This window comes from Theropithecus gelada, chromosome 8, assembly GCF_003255815.1.
Source record: "Theropithecus gelada isolate Dixy chromosome 8, Tgel_1.0, whole genome shotgun sequence".
NCBI classification, from domain to species: Eukaryota; Metazoa; Chordata; class Mammalia; order Primates; family Cercopithecidae; genus Theropithecus; species Theropithecus gelada.
Genome location: NC_037676.1, coordinates 101,283,499 through 101,300,794, shown reverse-complemented (window position 1 = coordinate 101,300,794; position 17,296 = coordinate 101,283,499). Strand labels below are relative to the sequence as shown.

The window sequence follows — 17,296 nt, the reverse complement described above, 5'->3', positions numbered from 1 at the left end:
TTTTAAGCAGCTTCTTTTCAGATGTGATTTGCGTGATCAACACTAAGCAAAAACGCCCTTCGTCCCAGACGAGTTGCCAAAGGGGATTTGCGTTAGCCCAGGCAAGCCCGCACTTAGAGGAGGTAGATCTTCAACCAAGAGGCTGTGCAATTCAAAAGTCTTCCGTCGAAAGATGGTTTTGGATGGGACTCCCCAAAGGACAATTTAAAAAACTCAACCTTGCGGGGAAGTAGACAAATATAAGCAGAAGCTAAAAACTGTCAAAATGTTAAGCAGTAATTGGGGAGTCAGGCAGAAGCTCCCAGATATTATTTTATTAAGATAAAATTCTTTCTATTTTATTTATGCCGAGGTGGAGAGAATTTTTCGTTCCTTTGGTAAAACATAACAGAGGTCGCAGATCTTTTTTTCTATCTTTCCAATTTTAAGTTCGCAAAGATTAAAAAGTGAGCTTAAAACGGAGATCCGAGTGTTTAATATCCTGCAGTACTTAACTGCTTCAAAGTAGATTTGACACACAGAATGGAAGCAGCAGAATGCCTAAGCATTCAGTTTTTTTTTTTCTGTCTCACATTTTCCCTAGTGGGTCCCATAGGGGTGCTTTCATTTTAGAGCTCAGTCCTGAGCCTCAGCTGCGGGGCGCCTGTGGTCCTCTCTCTCCAACTGCCTCATTCCTCCCGCATCTTTTCTCAATTTGGGAGATTTGGAGGGAGCTTTCTCTTCTTTCAGACTCCCCAAGTCTCCCACTCACGGGGTGGTGACCTGAAGAGCGTTCCTAAGCTTCACACTTCCTTTTCATCAAAGGGGAGGCAACTCCCCAGCAGCGGGCTTCACACCTTTCCCGCCCTTAAGTATGTGTACGTTGGGTGCGGAATCGTTTGGTTTTCCCGAGGGGTAGGCAGAATTTCCAACCACCCACGAGCTGCTCCCTCTTTCCGCAAACCTCCTAACCCCGGGGTTTTTCCATAAATGTGTTTACTTCGTCCACTCCAGCCTGCGAAGTTCCAAAATGGAGTCTGGGCCACGCCGGCGTTCTGGGCACGACTGCGGTCGCTTGGAAAGGTAGGGAAGAGTCGGCGAGCTCCAGCTTTGGGGGATGCCGCGTGGCCCGGCCGCGCCTAAGCTGCCTGCTGGCCCTGCAGCCTCGATGGGCAGGTGCGCGCCGGACGCGGGGAGCGGCCCGGAGGCTGAGCGCAGCGCAGCACTGTCCACGGGCCTTCCTGGGCCACCTCTGCGCCCACCGCGGGCTGACCCTTGCGTTTCTCCAGGCTCAGACCCAGCCAGCCCCTCATCCCGGCCAGCGTCTAGGGCGCAGGCATTGCGGAGCTCACCCAAGAGCAGGTCACCGGCCAGGCTCTCCGCCCGCCCCCAGCAGCCCCCGGCGCAGAAAGGCCACCTGGCCCACGGGCGAGTTGTGGGTTTCGGGTGTGCGGAGAGGGAAGTCCCGGAGTCTGCAGTGGCCCAGCTGTGCCCCGGGGGCTGTCTCCGCCGAGCAGTTCCATTCCCGCCGCGGCCCCGGGGACCTGAGCTGCTGGATCGCTCTGAAATTTCCGCTGACCCGGTAGTCTGCTGTCCTCGCGGCTCTGGGCTTTCGACACCAAGGACTCTCTCAGGGAAATGGCTAACTGACGAGGGGCGCGAGCAGCGGTTGTCTGAACCCCAACCGCTGCAAGTTTACGCCCCGGGAGACCGGGATGAAGGCCAGGGAGAGGAAACGCGGAGGAGGTGGAGGAGGAGGGGGCGCGCAGCCCAGGCCCCTGCCCCTGGCCCACCCAGGAGGCTCTGCCAGCTAAGCAGCGAGCAGGTGTCAGACACAGACTTCCCTGGAGTTGACTCTCAGGCTCTCCCACTCGAACCGCGCGCCTCTGCCACTCGGACTCGGATCCTAGAAACTTTTAATCTTTCAAGAATACAATATGGAAACCTTATCTTTTTCCAAGGATCCCAGCCACTACCCCCGGGGACTCGCCTCCCTTCTCCTCAGCCTTCCACTGCCTCTGCGAGGCGGGGACTTTTTGCATTTGAACTTCCCGCACTATTGGCCGTTTTTCGCCATAGCCTGGAGGAGTAGGGAGCTCGGCTGTGCTCGGGGTGCGTGCGCCCTGGCCCCGGAGTAGCAAGGACGCCTGGGGAACCCAGAGGAGGATTGCGTGTACTAGGCCGAGTTGAGGGTGCGGAGACAGGGGCAAAAAGCTAAGAATTTTATCTTTAAAACAGCGCGTCAGCGCCCGCGCTCTCTGCAGCGCTGAGGTGGGAAAGCGCAGCCGCGGGCTGTAGTCAGCAGCCGGCGGGAAGGGCCGCAGCGCCCCCTGGAGGCACTGGCCGAGCTCTGCGTGGCGCGGGCTGAGGGGGCGGCCACCCCCGTGGCCGGCTCCTCTGCTTCAGGGCTTGGCCACCAGCTGGCCCGCCCGCCCCGCGGCTCCCTGTACCTGGGCTCGAGCTCCCTTGCTGCAGAGAAAGAGTCGTGTATGCGGCAGGGGTCCTGTGGAGAGGGCCTGGGCCTATTATCGGGATTAATAGGCTTCTCCACACCCACCGTCGGGTCCTTTGTGGAAGCCCCACAAGGTGCCCCCCACCCCCAGAGACTTTTCTCCTGGTGGGTTTCTGAGACGGATTTTTCGGACCCACGACGCCACTCCGGGCTGCCCTGACTTCCCCGGAGGAGGGGAAAGACACCAGTTCTGACCCCAGCGCAGGGAGTTCGCAGGCGGTCCCGTGCCCCAGATTCCAAGGCCGGGGACCTTGTCCCGGCGGGAGATGCAGAGGGGTTTCCCAGGCGACCGCGTGCAGACAGGCTGCCCCACTCCCACGGATCGCGCGGGGGCCTTCCCGCGTCTGCAGGAGCTGAGGGTCGCTCCTCACTCCAGGAACCCCGCCACCCCGAGTCGGGCCAGGCCAGGCAGCCTCAGGCACTCTTCCGGCCACCAGCCTGCGAGGCACTGAGTCACAGGGAAGGGGAGCTCTGTGGGAACGCCGAGCACGGGGTCGCAGGGCAAGTTGCGTGGCCGTGGCCCGGGTGGTCTAGCCTGGGGACAGAAATTTCCTTGAGCCCAGTTCCAGCCCGGGTTTGGATCTCCCAGGTGAGGCTCTCGGCTGCCGCAGCGGTGGATCCCAGAGCCGGCGCAAGGCCACCCAGGCCACCGCCAGCCCCTCGCTAGTCGCGAGATGCCTCCGCGACCCTGGAGCGTGAGGATGGTCCCGGGGCAGGAGCGAGCGGAGGGGCGCTGGATACCGCTCGGGCTCCGCGGTCTCCAGGCCCGCGCCGCACGCCGAGGTGGGTAGGAGCGGGCTCCCGGGGCGCGCGGGCAGAGAGTGTGTTTTCGTCTTCCGGTGACTCCAGGGAAGGGGATCTGCTGCAGTTTGCCTAGTCGGAGAGAGCCGGCCAACGCCCATGATCCTGCGTCCAGGGCTGCTTCGAATTCATGGTGCTTTTCGAACCGAGCGCCTCAGTGTCCGTGACAAGGAAGACATATCGCAGTGAAGGACAGGCCCCAGACACATCCGGGGGGGGGGGGGCTCTCCGCACGGGACCTCTCTGGGAAGGCCCCAACCGCCGAGGGCGGGACTGGCCCGGCTGTTGTGCTCAATCTGGGTAGACGATGGATGACAGAAAAGAACATCCTGGGGAAAGACTAGGGCACGATCAGCAAACCTATATTTTTGTTAGGCTTTCATGTTGTGTGTGTTTTTCAACACATTTGCCAAAGCTTAAACGTTGGGAAAATTCAAACGGAAATCTTGATTTCCGATGACCTCCGTTCCTACGCGGCAGTGAGTTGGCTGGAGCTGAGCAACTCTACCCTCCCGTCTCCGGACTTGTTTTTAAAAGGTCAGCTGAAGATTGCCTTGGACGTTCCATTTCCCGCTGCAGATTTCGTTTCCCCAGGACGCTGGGATAGGTCCGAGTTACCCTCTAGAGCAGCGGTTCTTAAAGTGTGGTACAACAGCATTCGCATCATCTGGAACTTGTTAGAAATGCAAACTCTCTGGCCTCACCTACTAAGTCAGAAACTGGGAGTGGGGCCTGGCAATCTGTGTTTTGAGCAAGCCCTCCAGGTGATTCTGATGCATGACAAAGTTTGAGAACCACTAACCTAGATCAAATTGACATTGGGGACCATTGCGGGCGGGCGCGATTTATCTTTCTCACGCGTGCTCTCTCTCCTGCTCCGTTCCTACCTCTTCTTTCTTCCTTCACTCGAGAGAATGCACGCATAAACGCATCTGCTTTAGGCAGCTTATTCATTCATTCACTCGCTCATTTATTTCTCATTCATAAGACTTTCCAAGGGCACCTTCAAGTACTTGGAAACGTGCTGAGGTTACCTAGGGGAACAAGGCTCTACGCCTCCCCGCAAGGAGTCAGCATAAGATGGTGGGGAGAGCAATGGAGAGAAAGTGCGGGTGCCTTCTTTCACGGCCAGTTGTTGTTATTAGTATTATCTAAGACTAGATCTGACTGGTTTCAGGAAATGTCGCACCTCATTTTACAGTTTCTAACCATTTGTAACACTTGCCTGCCTTCCTTGTCCGTGCCGATGTCATTCTCTTATTTTCATCACATTTTAGGGACCTTTCTGTGTGTCTACTGCACACACTTCCACACACATCTTGACGCACTTGACCCACACCTTGCCAACCCTCCCTGTAATAGGTCAGAGTGGCACTAGGGGTAAGAGAGTGTCACGATCCGAGGGATCATGGGTGGGCCAGGGTTCAGAGTCTCTGTGCCCCTGGATTACCCTGAGGCTGGACAGGAGGGTCTGAGGACAACTGGAACTGACTCACATGTTCCCCTCACCCACTTGGTGCACACCGGCTCCCACCCTACTTCCTGCTGCCCCAGTCTGCCTAGCTATCCACCTTCAAGTGCATCCAGCATTGGAGTCCTGATTTGTCACCTTAAGATGGAATCAAGTCCCTTTGCTTTTCTCTAGGGAGTACAAAATAGTCTCCCTTCTCCCCCAACTAAAAATTTGAATGACACTGGCACTTTCTAGTCTTCTTATGCCAAGTCAACTTCCCTTATGATTGTTCACTTTGCACTTTCTCTCTAGGACCTTCACTTGAATTTCCATCCTTAGGCAGTCAAAAAATCGCCTCCATTGGACCATTTACTTCCCTCCAGGATTTTCTAGTTTTAGACAGTGAACAATAGAAGGCACTTTGTCTCCCCCAAATCTCATCTAACTAGAAGCCTCTTGTCATCTATTTTCAAGTTGGGTTTTTTTTAAGCTTTAATTTTAGTGAGTCAGTGCAGGAAAGCCACTGAAAATGCATACAAACAAAAATGAATTTTTGTACTGACCATAGTCATAAATTGTACAAAAGTATTCATCATCTTCACTTTGACAAAGGGTTGCTATTTCCAAATGACCTTTTCTTATGGGGATTCTCAAAATATAAGCTATTACAGTGGTCAGGAATGTGGTAATTTCTTTACTACCAGTGATTCTATTTCTTAACAGAATTTTGCTTCCCAGTGCAGATGGTTTGATATAGTAACATTCGAAGCAGCCAGCCCTTAGGAAATGCCAAGGCCAATATTTGAATGCAGATACAAGTTTTAACAAAGAAAAATGTAGTATATGCTTGTAGCTGTTTGCCTGTGAATATTCCCCTGGAGGGTTAATAAACTATTCTTGAATCTAATCCAAGTCAAGCCAACTCTAAAAATCCTGTGAAGTACCAACTCATAAGGCACATACAATTCCTTTCAACAATTTTCTTGAGTGTCTACTATGTACCAGGTATGAGGCAATTGTGTTATTGTTTGAAGCCTTGAACTTTCATCCTGACTTGGGGGTGGAAGTGAGGACAAGGAAGGCGGAATTTTAAGGTTGGATCTCCTTGGTTTAGTTAAATTTTAAAGTATTTGTACTTAATGGCAATCTTTAAAACATTTATTGAATTCTCTATTACATTTTTAGTCATTTTTATAAGTCAAGAAGAGAAAATAAATGTTTAAGTCAGCCCATTTATTAGAAAGTGAATGCCAGCACAGACTTAACTTCTGGCTTTCCAACTGGAAGACAACATTTTATAATGATGTTATTTCACTTCATGCCAGGTGATAATTTCACTGTAGATTCCCTGTGATTGGTGACCATAGCTCACTCAAACTGATTCTCACTTCCTGACTGTAAGGAGCCACAGAGAAAAAACAAATCATTCTTTTTCTGGCACCCTTGCTGGAGGAGGAGTAAGGGAAGTGGCAGACGGCTAGATTGGCCCCATCCTCATAGTTTTTTGGGAGAATTTGGAGAAGGACCAGCTCAGATCAAAGTTTCAAAGAATGCTGGTCTTACAAGAAGTGATGAGCTCTGTTATCTTTGCCTCTGAGCCCAAAACACAGACAACTTCAATGGATCTGGAGACATACCAGTATGAGAAGCCCCCCTCCACTCTTCACAGTGTCTGCTCACACTGCATGTCTTAGCTGCATACTTCACTTTTCAGTCACCAAACCCCTCTTCCCATGTCCTTTCCCCTATACCCTCCCTGGCCCATGCTTTGCAAGTGGGCTTGCCTCCAGGAATCAAACTGGGTGGATACTATGATGTCAGAACACCAGGCAGCAGCGTTTCTAACGTGTTAGACCACGGTTGTCTTTTTCTTTTTCTGGAAAAGTACACAAAGTGCAAGTTGTCTCCCAGGCCATGAGGCACACATCCAAATGCCCTACGTGGTGGGCCCACCCAGGCCCAGGAGAGTGTGGAGAACAAGTGTGTCATATGGGTGTGTTCACTAGTCCTGCTCCCCCTCTGTCTCATCCTTGACCACATTCTCTTGACAAGCCATATGGCCTGGGAGTGACCTGAAATATATTAAGGGCATTTGGTTTGTAGAACCCTTGCAGAGCAAGGGAGCAATAGCAGGGTGATATTTTAGAGTTGGTAATTCATTTAATATGCATTTATTGAGTATGTTTGGTATGGACGGCCTTGTGGTAGGTACTGGGAATGCAATAATGAGTTTGGAGCTATGGTCTACTGGGAAGATGTACAAGTAAATAGGCAATTATGGTATCGTATGCATCAGAAAACCTGGATCCAAGATCCCTAGTTAATAGCTCTATTATGTTGGGCAAGTCATGTTGCTTGTTGAACCCTCAGTGTCTGAATCTGCAAATTAAGGATATTCTGAGGGTTAAATAACACGGATGCAGGCCGGGTGTAGTGGCTCACACCTGTAATCCCAGCACTTTGGGAGGCCAAGATGGGTGGATCACAAGGTCAGGAGATTGAGACCATCCTGGCTAACACGGTGAAACCCTGTCTTTACTAAAAATACAAAAACAAAATTAGCTGGGCGTGGTGGCGGGCACCTTTAGTCCCAGCTACTCGGGAAGCTGAGGTGGGAGAATGGCGTGAACCCAGGAGGTGGAGCTTGTAGTGAGCCAAGATCACACCACTGCGCTCCAGCCTGGGAGACAGAGTGAGACTCTACCTCAAAAAATAAATAAATAAATAAAAATAAAAAATAAAAATAAATCAATAAGTAAATAACATGGATCCATATTAATGCTCTTAGTAGTTACGACTTTTTCTTACCCATTAACATGAACTGACCTTACGTGCACAAAATTATTCCTACTATCCATGTAAGAAGTTGGAGAAGAAACCAAGGGGAAGAAATTTGACTCAATACCTATTATCTGGTTATCAAGAGTATACAAATTAAGCTGTTGCAACAAATGTTAGAGAAAAAGTTATCTGCTTTGACAGTAAGACTTTTATCAAGAGAAAATGTCTACATTTTCATTTTTTACTGAAAAGTAGGAATACAGTACTGTGCATTATATTTTATTATAATCTTGTTTTAATTGCAATTAGAGGATACATGGAGTGAATCTATAATGAATAGGTTGTTTTAGGCTTCTAAGTTATTATTTTGGATGCTATTCTCTAATGAAATAATGATGCAATTAATTTGGGGATACTACTGATGTATGAGGCCTTGAGGAAGGAGATAGTATTAGAATACAGTTGAGCTGTGTGTATCAGAAAATCCAAACTAACATGGGTTTAAACAACAGAGAGGTTGACTTCTCCCACATAAATATAGACAAGTCAGCGCCAATATGGTGGATAGCTTCTTCATTATCAGGTATTTGGGCTCCTTCTGTCATGTGGTTTCACCAACTTCAAGCCATGATTCTTACTTTATGGTCCAAGATAGCTGCATTCTGACCCATAGCAAGAAGGAAGGCATGAAGGAGGGCAAGCCCCACGTCTCTAAGGAGACTCCACAGAAACCAGAAGCTAGTCACCAGGCATATCTAGCTGCAAGGGAGGCTGGGAAATGTAGTCTTTACTCTGGGTAGCCATGTGCCCAGCTTAAATTCAGACTTCTATTACTAAAGAAAAGGAGAATGGATGTAGGGAGACAACCAACAGTTTCAGCCATAGGATGTCTAGACCTTGTGCTTTGTTCTTTATATATGTCATCTATTTTTTTTTTTTTTTTTTTTGAGACAGAGTCTCGCTCTGTTGCCTAGGCTGGAGTGCAGTGGCATGGTCTCAGCTCATTGCAACCTCCACCTCCTGGGTTCAAGCTTATTCTCCTGCCTCAGCCTCCTGGGTAGCTGGGATTACAGGAGTATGCCACCATACCTGGTTGATTTTTGTATTTTTAGTAGAGATAGGGTTTCACCATGTTGGCCAGGCTGGTCTTGAACTCCTGACCTCAGGTGATCCATCCACCTTGGCCTCCCAAAGTGCTGGGATTACAGGCATGAGCCACTATGCCCAGCCTATATATGTCATCTTATATGTGTTGGCACCATAATCACTGTCATTGGTTCTAGATAGTTTTCACTGACACCTTTGCTGCTTTTATGGTTTTAAGCACTATATGCATTGGCAGGATTCTACTTTGGAACCCCTAAGCATATTGCCACTACTTGCCCCTTTTTGTTCACTCTTAGTTGTGGCTGCTGATATGCAGCTTTCTTCTTAGAGTGTGGAGGTGTGAACAGAGAAGGTGGGTCAGACTTGGAAAAAAGAGGTTTCAGGAACCTGGCTGGGGATTGTTGGGGAAGGCCACTTGTACCACATGGCAGCATTTCCTTTGTCAGATATGTACTAGGTGTCAGGTGGGCCTGGTGACTGGGTATTCTGCAGCAGCACTTCATTTTTTCCTTGGAAGATGGAATAGGAAATGAGACAAAACAGTACACACTAGTGGAAAAGTACCTGTATTGAAGCCCTGGATTCTTCCTGGCCCTGTTGCCATGTAAAGCAGACTTGGTCGGCAACTGCTAAAGGCAGGAATGGCCTTTTTATTAATATAACCTCATAGTCAGAGGCTGCAGAAAAAAATGTGCAGCTCAGGTTCCCCAGAGGGGCAGAGTCAAAACTGCAAGCAGACCCCACACACAGCAGGGAAGGCCCTGCTTAGCCAGAGCTCAGGACAATCTCTAAAGATAAGTGTGGAGAGAATTAATTACCATTTAAAATTGTCCTGGCCTGACCTCTCTACCTGGTGGGTTAACTTTGCTTCTGAGCCTTGTCCTGTGTTAATACTTACAGGCTCTATTTTCTCTTCCAAGCCTAGAAGTATATTTAGTAACATAATCTTACAGGTATGGAGGGAAGGTGGCAGGAAGGGCTTAGGGCTCCCCAGTCTCACCTAGAGTTACTCTTCAGGATGCTGCTTGGCTTGGTGCAAGTTCGAGTATGGAGGTTATATGCAGGGTGTTGATGCCAATATATGGGGAGAGGGATTCTTTCCTTCCAAAACCATCTGGAGTGACACTGAAGAATACTTATACACAATTTACATGAGCCCCAGGGGCTTCCCATGCCTAAGAGAACTGGCTAGATAGTTCCTATTACACATTTATTTCCTTAAAGGAGATATTTTATATTCTGCCCTGTAATTCAATTCTTTTGACTCCCACTCTGGTAAAACGAAAAAGAACATATAGTCCAAACAATTTTTAAAATCCATTTTCCCCCTCCAAATAGTAAATGTGCACAATTTGTGCAGATTTACACACATCTGTAAGCTATGCCTTGTTTATGCCAGTGCTTACAATATTTTAAAAATAAAGTATAATGTTTTTCAGTCTGTATACAATAGTATTTTCTTTTATCAACTCCCCACATACAAATGTATTTCCCTTTTTTTAGGGTGTTATTTCATGTCTAAATAGTAATGTACACAACTGATATATAGGAGGGACACGGATGTTTTACAACAAACATACCAAAGGATGTAAAATACTCATGCTGACTCTTTAGAATACAATACCTGATAACCTGCAGAGTTAGAAAAGCCCACCTAACTTGGTCTGACCCTATTCTATGTGTTGGAGTTAGAGGATTTAGGATCATGGAATGTAGTTTAGAGATGATATAACCCAGGTCTCTCATTTTACCTATGTGGCCACAGAGGCTCAGGAGGAAAGTAATTTTTCTCAAACTAGCTGTCTTTTCCACAGCACAGACCTGGGGCTCCTGATTTCAAGCAAAAGGCTCTTTCTCTTATGACCAGGTAACAGTCTAGATGGAAGCTGTAATTTGGCTCTGGGAAAAAGTGGTGACTTGATTCCAGCAGAGTATTCAGCCATATCAATAGCCTCTGAGTACCAGAATTCCATTCAACCCCAGCTGTCCTCCCAGGGCCTAACTTTTCGAAGTATGGCTGGAGGACCCGGTGCATTGGCCTCACCTAGGGGCTGGTTAGAATTGCAGCAGACCTCCTGAATAAGAATCTGAATTTTAACAAGATAGTTCCCTTGGTGATTTGCCTATAGACTAAATTTGAAAGAAATACTCCAGGCCACTGTGCCTCTACTGCCAGATAATTTCCTTAAAGCCCTTTTAAATCACTTTCCTCTGATTCATTAAACACCTACAATGGCTTCCTATTGCTTATCTCTTCCTATCCAAATGTTTTCGAAAGTCCAGTGTTTATCTACTAAACCTGGGGGAGTATTGTTTCCCTGGTCATATACTTGACTTGCTCTAGAGCTAGATCTGGAAATCTAGCTATTGATATTTAAAGACCTCCTCCAATGACTAGCCTTCATGGGTCCTTAAATTGGCTGTTTGAGAACTATTGATCCAAAATGTTGCTTAGGAATAACTAAGAATAGATAAATCTTAGAAAACAGCAAGCACTACTCCCAACTATCTTGTTTTCTCAGATGCCAAATCATAAAATCTGTTTTCCTACTGATAGTATTTTCTCTTATTTTTTCCCTTTCATTGGCTTCTCCCAATCTGAGGTGGTAAACTCTGCATGATTCCCAAATTATCTCTTCCATTTTCCACTGTTAATTATTGTTACCATCAGGAGTGAACTATCCTGGAGGCGTGTTTAGATCAATTGGAGATCCAGGCATTTGGTTGATCTGGCTTCGATATCTGACTACCAGAATTTATTTGGATTATCTGGTTTGCTAACTGCAAGTCTCCACTTACCTCATCATTTCATTAAAGTCCCTTCCAAAATTGTGCTTTGGTTAAAAGGAACAACATTCCTGGAGTGAGAGGGACCATTCATTAGTCAAGGCGAAATCAATTAAGTTCTGTCTTTTAGAGGAAAAGAAAGTATACTTAACCAGCTTTTAAGTTGCACTGACATATCCAGGAAAGGAGATTGTTGTGTATTCCAGAGAGTCATCTAGTTCAGCATGATTGTTTTTGTTCTGACAGGGCTCCTTTCTTACAAGGCAATGATTTAGGGCGGGGCCAGTCGGCAAAGTATTTTGTACTTAACAAAAATGGCTGTTACCAAAAGCCAGTGCCTCTCCTGGCTGTTCACTGTTACCTCATTACAACCATGATGTTATCTGCTAGGTATCTGGGTTTACCACTGACCACAGCAGAGGCTTGGACATTATTTGCTCAAATGATTTTCTTCTCCTCTTCCTTTTGTTTTAAGTTAAGTATGTGCATGAGGGATCAGGCTGGAGCAGGCCGGGTGGGGGTAGGAGTGGTTATTCCACGGAGCACAATATGTACTTTTTCAGCATTCTACTTACTTCCATAAAGTAGACTTTATGAGCAGTATGCTTGCATTTTTGTTTTCTGACTTATTGTTCTCTATCCTACAATTGTTCTATTAATTTGATAGTATATGGTTTCAGCCAAACATTTGTTCCAAATTCTGCCGGATTAAGGGGAAGTTTCCAGACAAAACACTGCCTAGGGGCCTTCCTATACAAGCCAAACTACTTCAGTTCATCCCCTGGCCACTGCACTATCTCCTTAGAGGTCTTCAGGAGTGGAGTGGGGTCAGTGGTTACACCTGAGCTCAGCCGATTTCAAGGATACCGGTCTCTCTGTAGCAGGGCACATCCACAGGCAATTCTGGAACCAGCTCAGTGGCAGAAACATGGGTCAGACAGAAGCCATGGGTTAGGAACTTGATCTGAGTATTGAGAAATGAAGTACAGAAGCTTGTAGGGTCAGCTCCATCCTTCTTGGGCTAAGCATTTTCCTTCAGGCGATGTGCAGGCCTGTTCTCAGAATGACATTCACATTCCACTCAAGTAGTCCGCTTTTGTAATTCCCTGGGGATTTTCATGAGTATAGAGGTCACTGTCTCTGACAATTAAGCTTTGAAGTTAATTCCCAAGATAAATAGAGCAAATTGACACCACTTTGGTTGTAATTTTTCTTGCTTCAAATTCTAGAAGACAACAGTGAACCGGCTGCCAGACTCAGTTCCTGGAAATCCAAGAAACATGGGCATTTTATTTTTTAACCTTCCTAAATGAGGCAATTTAAGGCTGTTAGAAACAACAAAATCCATGTAAACGTCTTAATTCTACAATTTTGCTTGCATTTCTGAGAGGACAGAGAATCATTGTTTCCTTTTTTTTTTTTTCAAGCTACATAAGTAGTGGTTTCTTTTAAAACTGGAATGATAGAGGGTTGTAATCTTTTTAATTCAGACCTTGCAGCAGAAAAGCTGGATTTATTTGTGAACTGTATTATTCAGTAACACACTCTGCATGGAACAGGGAAAGTAAATAACTGAATACATACTTTATAATTACACATGGGAGGAATTCAAAGCTACAGTGAAGGGAATGGAGTTTAGGGGCCTGGGGCGGCAGCTGCAGTTTCTGGCTTCTCCCTCCCTACATGCTGAGGGCCTGAGAGAGAACAGAAACCTGGAGTTCCCAGTAGGCCTCCCATTCCCCCCACAACCGCCTTCCCCTCCTCCCCGGGTTAGTGAGGGAGTTGAGATGAAGGATTTGTCACTCTAGGCCTCAGCTTACAGGGACACAATTAGGATTTACAGAACAAAATGTGAGCCCAGGAGGGGACTCTAGAGATTTATTACACCACTTCCTACACAGTGTTCAGGACACCTCAAGATCTTAATAATTTTGAGGAAAAAAGATTCTGTTGTCAAACAAGTTTGAGAAAAGTTATATATTGGAGAATTAAAGTGCATGCCAGCACAACCAAGACTCGGAGAAGGACTATGGTAAAGACATCTGTTTAATCCAGTCTTCCTCACCCCGATTTGATTTCTAAAGTTCCTTTCAGCTACAAAGTTCTGAAGGTTCTTGCTGACCAAGCACTTTCTGCTTTTCAAGTGAGTTTATGGGAAGACAGAGAAAATCATGATAATTCAGATTTTAAAACTCAGATTACAACACACTAAAAGATAGGGATATAATTAATTTCATTGTCAAGGGAGACCAAGAGGCTGGCACAATTTAATTGTACTAACCTGATCTTTATTCCTTTATTCCTTTATTCCTTTATTTATTTATTTATTTATTTATGACAGGGTCTGGCTCTGTCAGCCAAGATGGAGTATAATAGTGTGATCTTGGCTCACTGCAACCTCCGCCTCCTGGTCTCAAGTGATCCTCCCACCTTAGCCTCCCAAGTAGCTGGGACTACAGTGGTGCGCCACCACACTCAGCTAATTTTTTTGCAGAGATGGGGTTTCGCTACATTCCCCAGGCTAGTCTCAAACTCCTGAGCTCAAGTGATCCTCTGCCTTGGCCTCCCAAAGTGCTGGGATTACAGGCGTGAGCCAGCACATCTGGTCTCCCAACCTGATCTTTGAATCACAGCACTGCTACTCATCAGCTGTCTGACTCTTGGCATTCATTTGCCTTAGTTTCTTAAGTTAGTTTTTCTGTTGTTGTTCTTTTTTTGAGATGGAGTTTTGCTCTTGTTGCCCAGGCTGGAGTGCAATGGCATGCTTGGTTCACTGCAACCTCCGCCTCTCAGGTTCAAGCAATTCTCCTGCCTCAGTCTCCCAAGTAGCTGGGATTACAGGCATCTGCCACCACGCCTGGCTAATTTTTATATTCTTAGTAGAGACGGGGTTTTACCATGGCTGGTCTCGAACTCCTGACCTCAGGTGATCCACCCACCTCAGTCTCCCAAAGTACTGGGATTACGGGCATGAACCACCACGCCTGGCCTGTTTCTCAAGCTTTGACCTTTGAATTAAAAATCTTTTCCGGCTCAACTGTTGTCCATGTATGGGAATATTGATTGGAGCTTCTTCCAGTAGTCCATACAGTTGTTAAAGCCCTCCTAATTTATTTTCACCATAGAACCTGTTATCAGCTTTAGAAATTGCTTTCTGGTCCATAAATCCAGTTTTGCTGGGAATTATTTCCAAGTAAAGAATTTGTCCTTCCTTTGGGGAGAATCAGCAACTTATTATATATTTTTTTAATTGGAAAGGTAATACCAGTATTGTAGAATCTTTGGAAAACCAAGAAGAGAAGAAAAGAACAGTGCTTGGTTAATGAGCACTTACTACTTGCTAGATACAGCTCTAAGAGTTTCTCTTGTATTAACCTCAAGGCCAAGCCACACAAAGGCACACTGCTCTGCAGTGCAGGAACCTAGAAAGGACACTTCAAACTAGTCAAAGGTGGAATAACTATTGAATCTGTCTAGCTATTGCTGAGGGACTAACTAACCATCCAATCACTAAATCCCCCAACCTTTTAAAGGAGGTGTGAAGGTATATTTTAAAGCACAAGCTTTGCAATTGTCTTGTTTTTTTCACAGTTTCTTGGGTATGGCCTTTTTGTGTTCAACCAGCATTCTACAGGTTATTTGTAGTATGCTATAAATCCAGGCATTGATAAGGCAGAGTAAACATTTTCTCCTGGTGAGGTGATAACCCTGCATTGCTTTAGCTTTAGACTTCTCTCTAGGGGCCATTGAACTGTGTCTGTGCAGAGACAGTTGGTTTATAGACTGTCAACTGAAGCAGGGCACAATAGTAAGGTAAGGACAGCTGGAGCCGTGGAATGCCACAACAATGGCATGCATGTCATAGGATTCCAACCTGCTTTTAACACATTCTGACTCATTTCTCCTGTTCTCATCTTCTCTAGGCTCCCCACTGCATATTGAAGTACGCTACAAACAAGCCTGTATTAGTTAGGACTCTTGTTTGCAAGTGACAAAAACCCAACTCTAGCTAGTTTAAGCAATAAAGGGAGTTTAGTGGTCCATGTAACTGAAAAGTCCATGAGCTGAATAGCTTCAGGCATACCTAGATCCAGGCACTCAAACCATATCATGAGGGTCTCTTTCCCTTCTTTTCATAATATATGGCCTCATTCTCCTCTACTGCAGACACTCCCACTCTGTGGCCTGGGAAGGTGGCCACTTATAGTTTCAGCTTATGTTATCCTTATAGTTTATAGTCCTAGAGCAGGGAAGTGTGTCTTTCCTTTCATGTTAATAGCAGAAGCTCTGGGACAAGACTGCTTAGTTACACAGTCTATCTCTACCACCTAGTTGTATGATCTTGGACAAGTTACTCTATCTTTGCTTCAGTTTCTTTATCTGTAAAGAGGCGATAATGATAGCATTACCTTATCAAATTATATGATAATTAAATGAGATAATGCATCTGAAGCATTTAAACAGTTCCCAGCACACCAGCACAGGGTAAGCATTCAATAAATGCTAGTAGTAGGAGAAGACCTTCCATGGAAGAGTTGGCTCAGCTTGTGCCATATGCTTATCTGTGGATAAATTACTGCAGGATGGGGAATAAAGGAATCTGACTGGCCAGATCTGAGACACATTCCCACCCTTTTGCACTGGGAGGGCAATGCCCAAACCACACTGAATCACAAGAAAGTTATTGCCAAAGGAAGGACAAATAACACTATAGGGCCAACACATGGTCCAGCCCTGACCAAGACAGGTAGCCTCAGCTTTGCCCTCCAGTGTGATTTGAAATAAAGTTGGATTGCCAGCGTGATCTCACATTCAGAGATTGAGCCACAGGTCTAATGTAGCCCTAAAGTGGAAGTATCATCTCATCACCCTCAGTCTATCAGAACCGCACCCATCTAGATGTCTTGATTTTAGCTTGATCTGCTTGGTTATCCTGCCTAGAACTCCTAGTTCTGCATAGAGCTAGGACACACTATGAACTTCATTTTGCCTGGCTGTGGCCCTTACACAGCCTAGTCTGCATTCGGGCCCCATGCCCCTGCAGTTCTGACTGTCACCCACACAACCACCCACCACTGCTGCCTGGAACTTCTCAGTACCTTGCCTTGCCTACTGGTTTTGGGCCAGCTGGTACCAGAGCACACCTGAGCTTGCTGTGTCCTAACATACCACGCCATAGCTATCCTGGAGTCAGTTTCCTCTACCCTGCCCTAATTTCCTCTTTTGTTACCCCAAATCCCAATGTGCTTTGGCCCCATTTGAAGAAGATCTGGCTATGCCTTATTTCTTAAAGGCCTTAATTTTACAACTGCATTTGTTTGTTGTCTTTTCTTCGCTGGTTATTCTTTTAGGGCTTTGGTTCTTTTTCAAAAACCTCTTCCCATTTCCCTGTCTATATTACTGCATTGTAGATATATGTGTGTGTGTGTGTGTGTGTGTGTGTATTGTTTTACTTTCTCTTGAAGAGAGTATTATTTTCAGTGTCTTAGCCCAGGGCACTAATATGGGAGCATCACGGGGTGTGATAAACTTGAGCGTCTATAAGTGGCATCTTGGGTAGAATGGAAAGTTCCGTATTCCATATGTTTGCATTAATAGTCAACTAGTTTTGTAGCTGACTAATAAATTACATTTCCAGGTCAATGAATAGGTTTTTATTTCACAATGAATGATTCCCTAAATACAAGAACTTCTAAAGAGCAGATAAAAGCAGCTGCAAATGTGATCTAGGAATAAATATCAAGAAAGGAAACCCAAGCAGCCTGCAGAGTTCCAGCTGCTCTCCCCCAACCCTTATCAGCGTTCTAATGGTCAGGCACATTTTGAAGTTGGAAGGCACATTTCCAACAGCTCTTGTCCTTATATGTGGTTCTTGA

General features: G+C 46.2%; 1 protein-coding gene across 1 annotated transcript in view; it reads left to right on the top strand.

Annotated features, from left to right (window-relative positions):
• The first annotated feature begins 135 nt into the window (after positions 1–135).
• STK3 (serine/threonine kinase 3) overlaps positions 136–17,296 on the top strand; it is a 466,952-nt gene continuing 449,791 nt past the window's right edge. The window contains exon 1 of the mRNA XM_025393760.1: positions 136–1,062. The gene's annotated coding sequence lies outside the window, so the exon portion shown is untranslated. The remainder of the gene's footprint in view (positions 1,063–17,296) is intronic.